General features: G+C 41.0%; 1 long non-coding RNA gene across 3 annotated transcripts in view; it reads right to left on the minus strand.

Moving 5' to 3' along the window:
• Positions 1-12,743, minus strand: part of LOC137635207 (uncharacterized) — a 55,680-nt gene that overhangs the window by 16,820 nt on the left and 26,117 nt on the right. For 2 of the 3 annotated variants that reach the window (XR_011042616.1, XR_011042615.1), the window contains one exon: positions 7,494-7,692. The exons of the other annotated variant lie outside the window; for it this stretch is intronic. This is a non-coding gene — a long non-coding RNA (uncharacterized lncRNA). The remainder of the gene's footprint in view (positions 1-7,493; positions 7,693-12,743) is intronic. 3 annotated transcript variants of the gene reach the window in all.

A 12,743-nucleotide genomic window follows, 5' to 3' on the forward strand; every position in this document is an offset into this window, starting at 1 on the left:
AAGGCGATTTTAAAAGAAATCGTTTGAGCTCGCAACTCCACATACCCCAACGCCACTAACGGACTCGTTACGGCACAAATCATTTTGCATTCTGGCGTTTCCAAAAGCAGTTTTGCCACGGTAATTAGCTACTACTCAGCTGCTTGGAATTCCTACTCCGTTAGCGGACTAAATACAGCTCACTACTGAGTTTTGGAGTGTGAGGTCAGATGACAGATTCAGATGTCGACAGTACCTCGCCCCTCAGAACCAAAGGGCATGGCGCGATATTCACACAAACGGCTACACAGATGTCGATGGGACTGGTTTCAGCGTGCCGAGTCAAACTTCAGGTTGGCAAACACCACTGAGGAAATAAGAAAATCGGACATGGTGATGGTAATGCCGACACGAGACGTATTAAAAAAAATTTCCTCCTGGTTGAAACAGAGGCCGGGACCCATGAGGTACAGCGACCTTTCGGTGAAGCTGAAAGGCCCAGCCCTTAAAATTGAGCGAGGGTTAACTACTCATCCTGCTAGTTTGCTTGCTACCCCTCCCACTCACACACCTGTGACTGAACTCATTTTGCTTAGAGGTAGGACTTCAAGGGGGATAGGGCTGGCGGGCAAGTTTGGTTAAATAGCTAAGGTTTGTATCGTTAGGAAAAATACAAATTATCTAAAAATTTGTCATTTGTTCCGTACGCTACTTATTAGGGGGTATTCCCCATTAGGAGGATGGACGTCCCTGCATATCTGGCTTTTTGGCTTTACCCGGGGGCTCCTTATCTAGAGTAGTTTGGTATAAAAGGAGTCCCTAAACCTTGCTACATAAGGTACGGGCCCACGCAAGCTGTGTATTGAGATAAGCAGTGTGACTGTCAAAGTAAAAGTTATTCCGAGTCTATGTAGGAAAAGCTTTTGTACCCGAGACTTTCCAAATATCACCTCACAGGGTATGGGGACGCAACAGTATTTACACAATACTAGGTACACAAGGGAGCATGGTTTACCTGCAGTGGCTTAAGGTCAGCTTGTGCGGAGAACCAAGGCAACTGCTTTACTCTTACTGGAAGGCATTTAATATATGGAAACTAAAGAACCATTGGACACTCGGAACAAGTGAAGAAATCTCTGATGGAGTTCAAGATTAACTTGAAATATTTTGTCAAATCTACAAAAAAATGGTCAAGTATAGATAAACTAGCAAGAACTTCAATGATATATGTTTTCAAAGAAACAAATACCCTGGGAAGGGCTACTGCACATAAAGGGCTGTTGTACCTGTACTTAGGAAAATAAATTATCAGGTCATGATATGGAATAAGGTTAGAGCAAAACGAACACTCCCATCGCCCCATGGTCATGGACGGGACATAATTAATGGATCCACTGCCAAGTTGTCTGTGATTCACTTAATTCTCCTAATAATATCCTTAGTCTGTAATCCCCCATGTAAATGCTTAGCAAATGATTTACCACATGCAGATGTGTGTGTGTGGGAAGGGAATGAGGAGCTTTGTAACAATAATATCAAATTTACACCAGAAGATGATTTTATAGACACTGCATAGGAAATATTTCTACCTCTTTTCATTTACTTTATTGCTTAGCAACAGATTGGTGAATTACTTTTTAATATTTCAATTTGTATAAAGAATGTTTGATTCTCAATTATATCATTCTAGATGTTAATTTGTTAATTTTTCAATATTTATCATGCAATTAGTTACAAAGAATCATAAGAATTAACATTAATCCATTATTTAGTGATTTTGAAAAAAGTGTCTTATGTTCAACATTTATAACTGGCTTCATCAGGGAAATCTTAAAAGCATATGCCCCAATGATCAGTGCTTATGCTCCGACTCTTGATGCTGAAGACATTGCAAGTCTTTCTATGCTGACCTGGATAGAATACTTACATTATTCCCTAACCATGACAAAGCATTCCTCCTTGGTGACTTTAACACCGGAATTAACAGACTCATTTATGGCGAAATACAATCGGTAGGCATGGAGTGGGTAAGATCAATATAAATGGAACCCTTTTCCTGTCAGTGTTCAGAATTTTACCTATGCATCGCAAATACTATCTCCAGGCAAAGGAACAAATATAAGATTACCTGAAAACATCCAAGGCATTTACTAGGTTATATCACTGAAAGAACCTGTGACTGTAAAGATGTAATGATCACAAGAGCTGCCCCTTTCACAGACTGATGGACTGCCCATCCTCTTGTCTACCAAGTGATAAAAGTCCTATCCATATACCAAGGCACTTTCCCAAATTTTGGGGGGTAGCCGACATCAAACAAATGAAAAAAAAAGGGGACCTTTCTTCTGTACGCTCCTCCCAGACTGACGAGCGACTCAACTGAGTTCGGCTGGTACTGCTAGGGTGCAAAAGCCCACCCTACCCCATTATCCACCACAGATGAAGCTTTATAATGCTGAATCCCCTACTGCTGCTACCTCCGCGGTCATCTAAGGCACCGGAGGAAGCAGCAGGGCCTACCGGAACTGCGTCACAATCGCTCGTCCTTCATTTCTATTTCTAGCACGCTCTCTTGCCTCTCTCACATCTATCCTCCTATCACCCAGAGCTTTCTTCACTCCATCTATCCACCCAAACCTTGGACTTCCTCTTGTACTTCTCCCATCAACTCTTGCATTCATCACCTTCTTTAGCAGACAGTGATAAAGGTAAGTCTTGAAAAGACTGTCAGGAATGGACGGATGCTGAAGAGAACCAAATTCAAGACTGAACATCTATATGACTCCTCTATAAAACAATCACATTAGAATGGCCTTAGCAATAATCTACCAGATGAATATCCCCAGATATTAGAGGACACTGGGAAGAAACTCAAAACAAGAGTGTGGGACAGCTGCTCAGAAACAATTGGCATGAAAGATCACAAACATGAGGACTGGTTTGATGAAAATGACGAGGAAAACAAAGCTAACAGATGTAAAAAGAAAGGCACTGATTGATCATCTGAACAATCTCACCTCACACCTCGGAAACTAAAAGACAAAAGTAAAGACAACTGAAAGATGATGTTCAAAGATCCACAAGAAGAATTGAAAATGAGTGGCGGATAAGCAGTTTGAAGAAATGCAAATAAAATGCTGACTTTTTTGGCACAGCAAGATGAGTATATGGTTCCATCTCACAAGGACTAGCTCCATTAAGAAACAAAGAATGTGCTAGAAACCTCAAGGGTTAAATAGACATCTTTAATAGGTGGGGAACATTTCCAGGAATTATTGAATAGAGATCCTGTAAAAGATGAAAATGCCATTAATAGCAGACCTCAACAACCAGTTGTGACACTGGACAGAATCCCAACCTTAGTCAAGGTAACATCTGCAATATCTAGTCTGAAAAACAACAAGGCTCCAAGTATAGATGGCATACCAGTTAAAGCTTTTAAAGAGGGAGAACCTCTTCTCCACTTGTATGTCCATAAATTCCTTGAAAAACTTTGGATCAATGAAGAGGTACCAGAAGACCTAAGAGATGGTTTAATGCCAATCTATTAAAAGAAATGAGATTGATCAGATTGTGGTAATTACAGAGGTATCATGCTTTTGTCAGTGGCTGATAAAATCCCAGCCAAAATTCTTAACAATCGACTAATGCCAATCACTGAAAAGATACTCCCTGATTCTCAGAGTGGCTTTCAACCAGCCAGGGGGACAACCAACAGGATTTTCAGTCTGGCAACTACAAGAAATAAACATAACCGAAACCATTATACCTGGCATTTATTATTATCATAATTATTACTTGCTAAGCTACAACCCTAGTTGGAAAAGCAGGATGCTATAACCCCAGGGGCTCCAACAGGAAAAATAGCTCAGTGAGGAAAGGAAACAAGGAAATAAGAGAATTAACAAGTAAAATGAAATATTTTAAGAACAGTAATAAAATAAATATTTCATATTTATATGGAAAGAATATGGAAAGAATAGGCCAGACTATTCGGTGTATATGTAGACAGACAAAATGAGCTGCAATCACAGAGGGATCCAATGTAGTACTGTCTGGCCAGTCAAAGGATCCATTAACTCTCTACCTACTATTGACATAACTAAGGCCTTTGACAATGTTAAGCAGGAACTTCTTTGGGATGTTCAATCCAAAGCAGCCTGCCAACAGTTATAGATCCATATTCTAAGGCTACTATATGATATGTCTGTTGCTATGACTGCTAATGAAAATGTAGTTAACCCTTTCACGGTAAAATCTGGTGTCAAACAGGGATGCGTGATGGCTCCCACCCTTTTCTCTGTATTCATCACTGCTATTATACATCTCATGAAGGATCAGCTCTCTCCAGGTATATCAATTACATATTGAATGGATGGAGGAATTGTCAACCTTGGATGCCTCGGAGCCAAAACCAAAATTAAAACTGCAACTCTTATAGAATTCCAATATTCAGACGATAATGCCACATGTGCCCAAACTGGAGCTGATGTTCAAAGAATCCTTAATGCCTTTGATGATGCTTATGCCAAGCTTGGGCTACATATCAATGCTTGAAAAAGCCAAGAGCTTTACCAACAAAGCAATAAACAGTGAATTAGGATATCCTAACACTATCTTAAGTAATGATACCTTTAACGAAGATGGTTGGAAAAGATGAGCAACTGACAACGAAATCTAAGACTGACCCCTCCCATGGCCATCTTTCCGAGACAACCTCATTCCGCACATTGGTTGTGTGAACCATCCCCTTGCTATCGACAAGCGAGCGGATATTCCAATCTTCAGGTCTCCAAAAGCCACATGACCCTGGACAAGTTTGGGAAAGAAATGATGGGGGTGTTTTGGAGCCAGTGTGGTCATGCGGGCCAGTGCTTCCCCCTGACCTGATAGATACAGTTGAGAAAACTACAGATATGGAACAGTGTGATGAGGACATTGATGAAGGACAGCATAGTCAGGATGGTGATTATGAAGAACATTGCAGTGATTATGATTATATCAAAGTATGAACAGTTTTGGGAGTCATCATGAAGCTTCAATAATAATCAGTTGAGAGTCTGTGCATTATATTAACCCTTTTACCCACAGGCTCTTTGGAAATTTCCAACCCTTAACCCCCAAGGGGTTATTTTTTCCCCAGCACATTTTGCAGTATATTTTTTTTAAATTGCTCTAACAGCCTTAATTTTTGTCATAGAGAGGTCAGGTTGGTCTCATTCTCTTGGAAAATGCCTGAATTTTCTCAAAAAATTATCAAAAATATGAAAAAAAAAAAAAAAATTTATAGCATTTTTCTGCAAGGACCTACCAGTACGTCCATGGGGGTAAAGGGATGAGTTTTGTGAAACGTACCAGTACGTCCTTTGGGGGTAAAAGGGTTAACTTGTATCACTGGGATCTGAATGTAACATATATTCACATCAATTAGTTACTGGAATGATTGGAAGATAAAAGTACCAAAGGAATGTTACAGCACCTTATTCCAGGAATCTTTGGAATATGTAAAGCCTTTTTATCATTACAAAAAGACTTGTTTGGCATCTGCAAAAGACTGGAAAATGGCTGTCTGCTAAAGAAGGTGATGAATGCAAGAGTTGATGGGAGAAGTACAAGAGGAAGGACAAGGTTTGGGTGGATGGATGGTGTGAAGAAAGCTCTGGGTGATAGGAGGATAGATGTGAGAGAGGCAAGAGAGCGTGCTAGAAATAGGAATGAATGGCGAGCGATTGTGACGCAGTTCCGGTAGGCCCTGCTGTTTCCTCCGGTGCCTTAGATGACCGCGGAGGTAGCAGCAGTAGGGGAGTCAGCATTATGAAGCTTCATCTGTGGTGGATAACGGAGGAGGGTGGGCTGTGGCACCCTAGCAGTACCAGCTGAACTCGGCTGAGTCCCTGGTTAGGCTGGAGGAACGTAGAGAGTAGAGGTCCCCTTTTTGTTTTGTTTCGTTGTTGATGTCGGCTGCCCCCCAAAATTGGGGGAAGTGCCTTTGGTATGTGTATGTATGTATGCCAAAGACTGTCCTCTTTTCTTATGAGCCCAAAAAGCAGTTTGTCTTGGATTGTGATTAATTCAACCAATATTTACAGATTTTAAAATAATGAATCTGCATCTCCTGCCATTCTGTGGAAGACTTGAAGCAGCATTAACTAAGGTAAAGTATTAAAAATACTGGTGGTTTTCTAAGACAGTAAGACCTCTATTTTTTTTTTTTTCAATTTTTCTTAGGACGCAAAAGTTATGGGTAGGACAATATAAAGGACCTTTTCATATAGAAAGAAATTAATCACAAGTGCAAATTAGGAATCATTGGAAAGGCTATTGCCTGTACAATCACAAGAACTCTTAATATTCAACTAGGGTATCCACAACATCAAGTCAGAGGCCCAAGGGTAAAATATTACCCTATTTTATTTTTCATTATCTGGCCTGTACCTCTATAACTAACCGTATTAGTTTAAAGTTTACAGGGAAGAAACTGTACATATATGGGCTGTTTTTGAAACTACAGGTACCATGAATCATCAAACGTGTATATCATTAGCTGTAAATATAGAGTATGTGAAAATATTGGAAAAGACATTTTTTTTAATGAGTTTATTGAGAAATTGCAATTTGACACAAGAAAAGAGGACAGTCTTTTGCATGTGCCAAACAAATATTTCTTCTCTCTTGTTTCGATTTTAATTATACAAATGTTATTCTTAAAGTCATATTTCCTCTAAAATAATTTACAAAGGCTGACTCAATTAAAATTATCTGCTCTCTAGTAAAAAATTTATCACTGATAACTTCAACCGAAACAAACTCATTCATAATTACTATAAAAATCTTTAATCTTTACATTTAAATAAAAATTCTCCAGCAGAGTAAGTCTTTGAGTACAAGAGAAAACGGCAGCAAGTAAATTGCCAACTCACTCTGGATTATGTATAAACATTTTAAGAAGCTTGAACTACCAAAGAAAATATCTATTAATGAATACAAATAAAAATCTTGACCCTATGACACTTAATTTTGTTTCTTCCCTACTGACCATTCTTTAACAATAATAAAAATGATAAATTTGAAAGTAATCTGTATTTTTCTTAACACAAACCTTGAGCTCTTTATATAAATTTGGCCTGCCATCACCTATCCCCCTCTAATTCCTGTCTTCAATCAAAAGTGATGAGACAACACTGGTGTGTCTGTATGCGTGTGTATGTGTGCGAGCGAGGTAGCCGGCTACCTCCCCTACCTGGTGCTAAGTAGCAGCGGGGGAGTTACCCCTCTCTAAACGTCTTATGTCTAGTCTTCCAGTTTCGCTGAAAGTATATCCCTAATAAAGAGCGGAAGGGTTTGCATTTAGTGTCGGAACAAAGATGATTTGATCCTACCCTTAACACAATAGCCTATACAGTACAGTACCTCAAAGTAACCTATAAGGTTACTTGTTTTTCTAGCCAATAAGACATTTCCATTTGTGAAAAAAAAAACACTTTCTAGATAATCAAAAACTAAAAGCAACTTACTTATAAAGGATTTCCATCCAGTACAAACAGATGCGATGTTTTATGAGTTCCTAAGGGAACTTTAAAGAAAGGGTCGGTGAGAGTACTTCTCGACAAGTCTTGATAGCGTGCTGGGGCAGCCAGAAAAGAACTGGCTATTTCCATCGCATCGGCGTCATGATTAAAAGTCACTTTCATCTTGGGGTGACAGCAACCTTACCTGGAATATTGCTCAATTAAAATAAATCAATATAAAACAAACTCTTTCTTTAATAGTGTCACTTGAAAAATTAAAAATTTTATCCAAGTTCAGAGAAATTCATTGCTAGGCACCAAGAGTTCATTCAAAAGGTAAACAGAACATAAATTATATAAATAAATGACCAATTGTAATATAAAGCTATTCATATAATTTCCAACATTGGGAAAATGTACTTTATATTGTTTTTTACTTTCAATAAGAATGGAGTGAAGGGAGCCCTGGGTGATAGGAGGATAGATGTGAGCGAGGCAAGAGAGCGTGCTAGAAATAGGAATGAATGGCGAGCGATTGTGACGCAGTTCCGGTAGGCCCTGCTGCTTCCTCCGGTGCCTTAGATGACCGCGGAGGTAGCAGTAGTAGGGGATTCAGCATTATGAAGCTTCATCTGTGGTGGATAATGTGGGAGGGTGGGCTGTGACACCCTAGCAGTACCAGCTGAACTCGGTTGAGTCCCTTGTTAGGCTGGGAGGAACGTAGAGAGTAGAGGTCCCCTTTTTGTTTTTGTTCCTTTGTTGATGTCGGCTACCCTCAAAAATTGGGGGAAGTGCCTTGGTATATGTATGTATGTATGTACTTTCAATAAAATTTCATTGCATAACCCCCACTTCCAAAATCCATCAAACACAACTGCAAGAGACGCCAAACATTAAGTCACTTCTTGTCAGCAGTTCAAGTCAAAGTGGAGGTTCATCTACCAGCCATGTGGGCAGGACTTCCAGGCCACCTGGTAACCAACGCTGGCCATACTTATAATAAAGGTCAATGGTTCGTACGTGTAGGAACATAGATTTTCATTCAAGACTTCAAGAATTTTAAAATGCTTGTAATTTAGAAGATTTACATTGTATATTTTCATCAAGGTTATTCAAATGCCCTAAAAATACATTGGATAATTAATTTTCTTCATTATGGGTACTGTATCGTACAGCCACACCTCGCCCTACGTTGTTAACTTGTTCAAAGAGACCTAACAAGAAGCTTTTCAACGCAGGTCAGTTTTGTCCCTAAAGGACTTATCAGTCACTTATACTCGTCAAGGTTTGTACGTAAGCGCTTACAGCCAGATATGTTATAGAAAAAACAAATGCCTACATTAACCCTTTTACCCCCAAAAGGATGTACTGGTACGTTTCACAAAACTCATCCCTTTACCCCCATGGACGTACCGGTACGTCCTTGCAAAAAAATGCTATAAAATTTTTTTTTTTCATATTTTTGATAATTTTTTGAGGAAAATCAGGCCTTTTCCAAGAGAATGAGACCAACCTGACCTCTCTAGGACAAAAACTAAGGCTGTTAGAGCAATTTAAAAAAAACATATATACTGCAAAATGTGCTGGGGAAAAAATAACCCCTTGGGGGTTAAGGGTTGGAAATTTCCAAAGAGCCTGGGGGTAAAAGGGTTAATAACCATTCACTTTATGCATTGTAGAAAACTGCACTCGGTAATATACAGAAGAATTGTACTGAATAGCGTTTGAAAGCCTGTTATGATTCAATACTCTTAAAACTACAGCACTAAAACATGAATCCATTCTCCTTGAAATATTGAAGTGGGTTAAGTGAATTAAATTCCATGCAAGACCAGGCACTCCCCAGTGTAAGTTGGCATACATACTGTACTACCAACTTTCCTTTTCAGCTATTTGCTGTTACATTAAATATAGCAGACTAGAAGTATCTAGGGTCACATTTTAATACAGTACACAATATTGTAGGCTATGTGTATCTAGTAAAGTAAAGCGCAAGGTACGTGAGGCAAAGAGGGCAGCTGACCTGAGGTGGGGTCAGGGACTGGGCCAGTCATATGAAGAGAATAAGAAGTAGTTTTGGAAAGAAGTGAAGAGAGTAAGGAAGGCCGGCGCAAGAATTGAAGAGAGAGTGAAAGATGGAAATGGAAGGTTGTTAAAAGGAGAGGAGACATTCAGGACACAACCGACTCCTGCTACCGTCAAGTAAAAATTGCATTCGCCCAAGACATTCATCACCGGCCTAACCTTGCTAAAAAATGTAAACAAACAACCTCAATTATACCAACAGTCTTTCCCACTACAAACAATCATTATACTAAATACCCCTCGTTCGGTGGCGCGCACCGCAGACACACACACGCAAACATATGCATACTCGCACCCGCTCTCCCTCTCTCTCGCGCACGTGCACGATTTGGCAAAACCAAAAACAATCATTACACTCAATACCCCTCGTTCGGTGGCGCGCACCGCAGACACACACACACGCAAACACATGCATACTCGCACCCGCTCTCTCTCTCTCTCTCTGTCTGTCTCTCTCTCGCGCACGTGAGCGATTTGGCAAAACCAAAGCAAATGAAATTAATCCTCCACAGTGTCTAGAGATCTGTGGACTCCTTAAACCTTTTACCTCGCGAACGAGACTAAGTATGTTCGATAGTCTGTCCTCGTGTGGAACAAACCACAGCAAGGACAAAGGAGAAAAGGAATAAATAGAAGGGGCAAGTTAATAAACAATAGGACTCATCCTTGCCTAATAAAGCATAATTTTATGGTTGTTAATACTGTATGCATATTGTCCAAATTTCTTGTAAAAATTATGAATTTTGAAATTTGTATTTTTCCTAGCTATAAAAACCTACAGCTCTTTTCATAGGAGTATTTATTTTGGAGGAACTGAAACTAGAGTTTAAAACTTTTGCAAGGTGTTACTACCCTACGCTAGTTAACGGATGGGGGAGTAGTTGGGTAGTCTAGCCACCCCGCTCACACCAGCACTAGCGACGAACCGTCGCTTTGCCGTTGCGGCAGGACTCCTCAAGGGTAGACGATGGCAGACCCAGTACGTGTACAGAGCTCCAGGTTTATAGACCAAGGAGAAATAAAAATGATTTCCAAAATTGTCATTGGTTCCACCACAACACAAAAATCATCCACTCTTCACAACTTGCAGGTAGTGGACGATGAATGTTACTCGTTTCCCACACGCCAACTAGCAAGACCTGTGTCACTGAAATTCTTACAAATGCCAGGGATGTACATATACTTGACATCGTGTGCGCAGGGACATCGATCAGAAGTGACTGAAATTCTTACAAATGCCAGGGATGTACATAGACTTGACATCGTGTGCACAGGGACATCGATCAGAAGTGAGAGGTCATTTGGAATGGCCTTTTCGATGACCTGTCTGATCCAGAAAGAAACTAAACATCTCATGATCTTCCTTTTGGTTCTTCCTGTGCTTACAAAGAACCCGCTGATCTGACGATGGGTTTTTTGCCGTTCTTTTTACGTATTTCCTCAGTACTCTCACATGGCAGAGTAATCATTGATTAGGCTCATTTGCTACCCACCGGGGACTCTCATTCCAGAAGGGCCCGAATCTAGGATCCGCTACAACAGCCGGATTTTGAGTTGTGGCTATAAACTCAGGGATGAAGCTGTGTCATTTTTACTCCCATACATGCAGCTCACCGACTCTCCTGCCAGAGGACAGAATCTAGAAGGAAGACAGTCTCAGTCAGAGGCGTGACGAAGAGGCCCATAAAAGGCTGTTTTCAGAGAACGTAAGACTGACAACGTTCCACGGAGGCGGGGGTTTGACTTCCGAGTGAGGGAACGTGCGCTCAAAGTTCCGTATGATGACGGAAAATTCCATCAAGAAGGAAATGTTAATTCCGTTCAGCTTAAAGACCATCGTCAAGGCCGAGCGATAGCCTATCACCGCAAAGTTCCGTATGATGACAGAAAATTCCGTCGAGAAGGAAATGATAATTCCGTTCAGCTTAAAGACTTCCGAGTGAGGGCAGGCGCACTCAAAATTCTGTGTGAGGAGAGAGAATTTGGTCAAGAAGGGAATGTTACCTACATTCAGCTTGAAGACTAGCTTCAAGGACTTTCACCGCCGACACCAAACAGTTTTCCTACCTGATATTTAATAAGAATTCTACTCTGCTATTGTTGGTCTAAAGGCACTGTGTGTAGAGATACTCTGTCCACGACACCCAACACAAACAACTCATTACTTTGCCTGATAGATTGTGGAAGAACACTACTGGAGAGAACCTGGCATGTGCTTCGCAACTGGCTTCAAAAAGTCTCTCTTTGCGAGCAGCTATTGGATAATCCCAGGATGCGAGGTCAAAGCGATTATATCGCTCGATGGAAACTTTACATGTGGTTGTCCGAGTATTTCAGGAAGAGGAGGGAGCTCACTTGGGGCCTCTGTGAGCAGTTATATAAGATCCGGGAACCATCACTTGATCTTGCGATGCCCTAACTTGTTCGATAGCCTCCTTACTAGACAGAAGGGAAGGAACGCAAAGACGTCTATTCTGTCCCGTGACTTTGAAAAGCGTCCTGTCAGAACGCCCGGGGATCTGGTACTGAAGATTCAGAACTATAAAAAAAAAATCAGTCGTATGGTAAAATTTAACACCAATGATCCCTATCTGTGATACTTGCCTTCAAAATGTTAGCACCACGCAAGAACCTATTTTCTCCCTTCAGCTGTGTCTTCTCAAAACATCCAAATGATCAACACACACTTACATACTGCCTCTCTCTTTCTACGTCGTTCAGTTGAATCTCGGGTTCTTTCCCTTAAAAGATCAACACACACTTACATGCTGCCTCTCTCTCTCTCTCTCTCTCTCTCTCTCTCTCTCTCTCTCTCTCTCTCTCTCTCTCTCTCTCTCTCTCTCGACGTCGTTCAGTTGAACCTCGGATTCTGCAAAAGCCTGCTGTAGAATCCTGGGGATGGTTCCTGGACGGGCTGTAGAGCTCCCTTGCTCAACATGGCTGCCACTTCCCCTTACAGGGCTGCTCTCTTCTCGGTGTCCTTGGGTGCCAGCCATTCTGCTTGATGTTCGGGGATCAGAGGGGGCGGTTCTGACAGGAAGAGAATTCTGTATCTCTTCCTGAGGACTGTCACCGTCCAGGGATCCGCACCGTTGTCTCACCATGCTTGCCAATAATGTTTGAGGCATCCCCCGACCTGAGGCGTGGGAAGGTGTGGGGGGCCCCTCTCCC

The sequence above is a fragment of the Palaemon carinicauda genome, unplaced genomic scaffold (genome assembly GCF_036898095.1).
Source record: "Palaemon carinicauda isolate YSFRI2023 unplaced genomic scaffold, ASM3689809v2 scaffold1012, whole genome shotgun sequence".
Classification (NCBI taxonomy): Eukaryota; Metazoa; Arthropoda; class Malacostraca; order Decapoda; family Palaemonidae; genus Palaemon; species Palaemon carinicauda.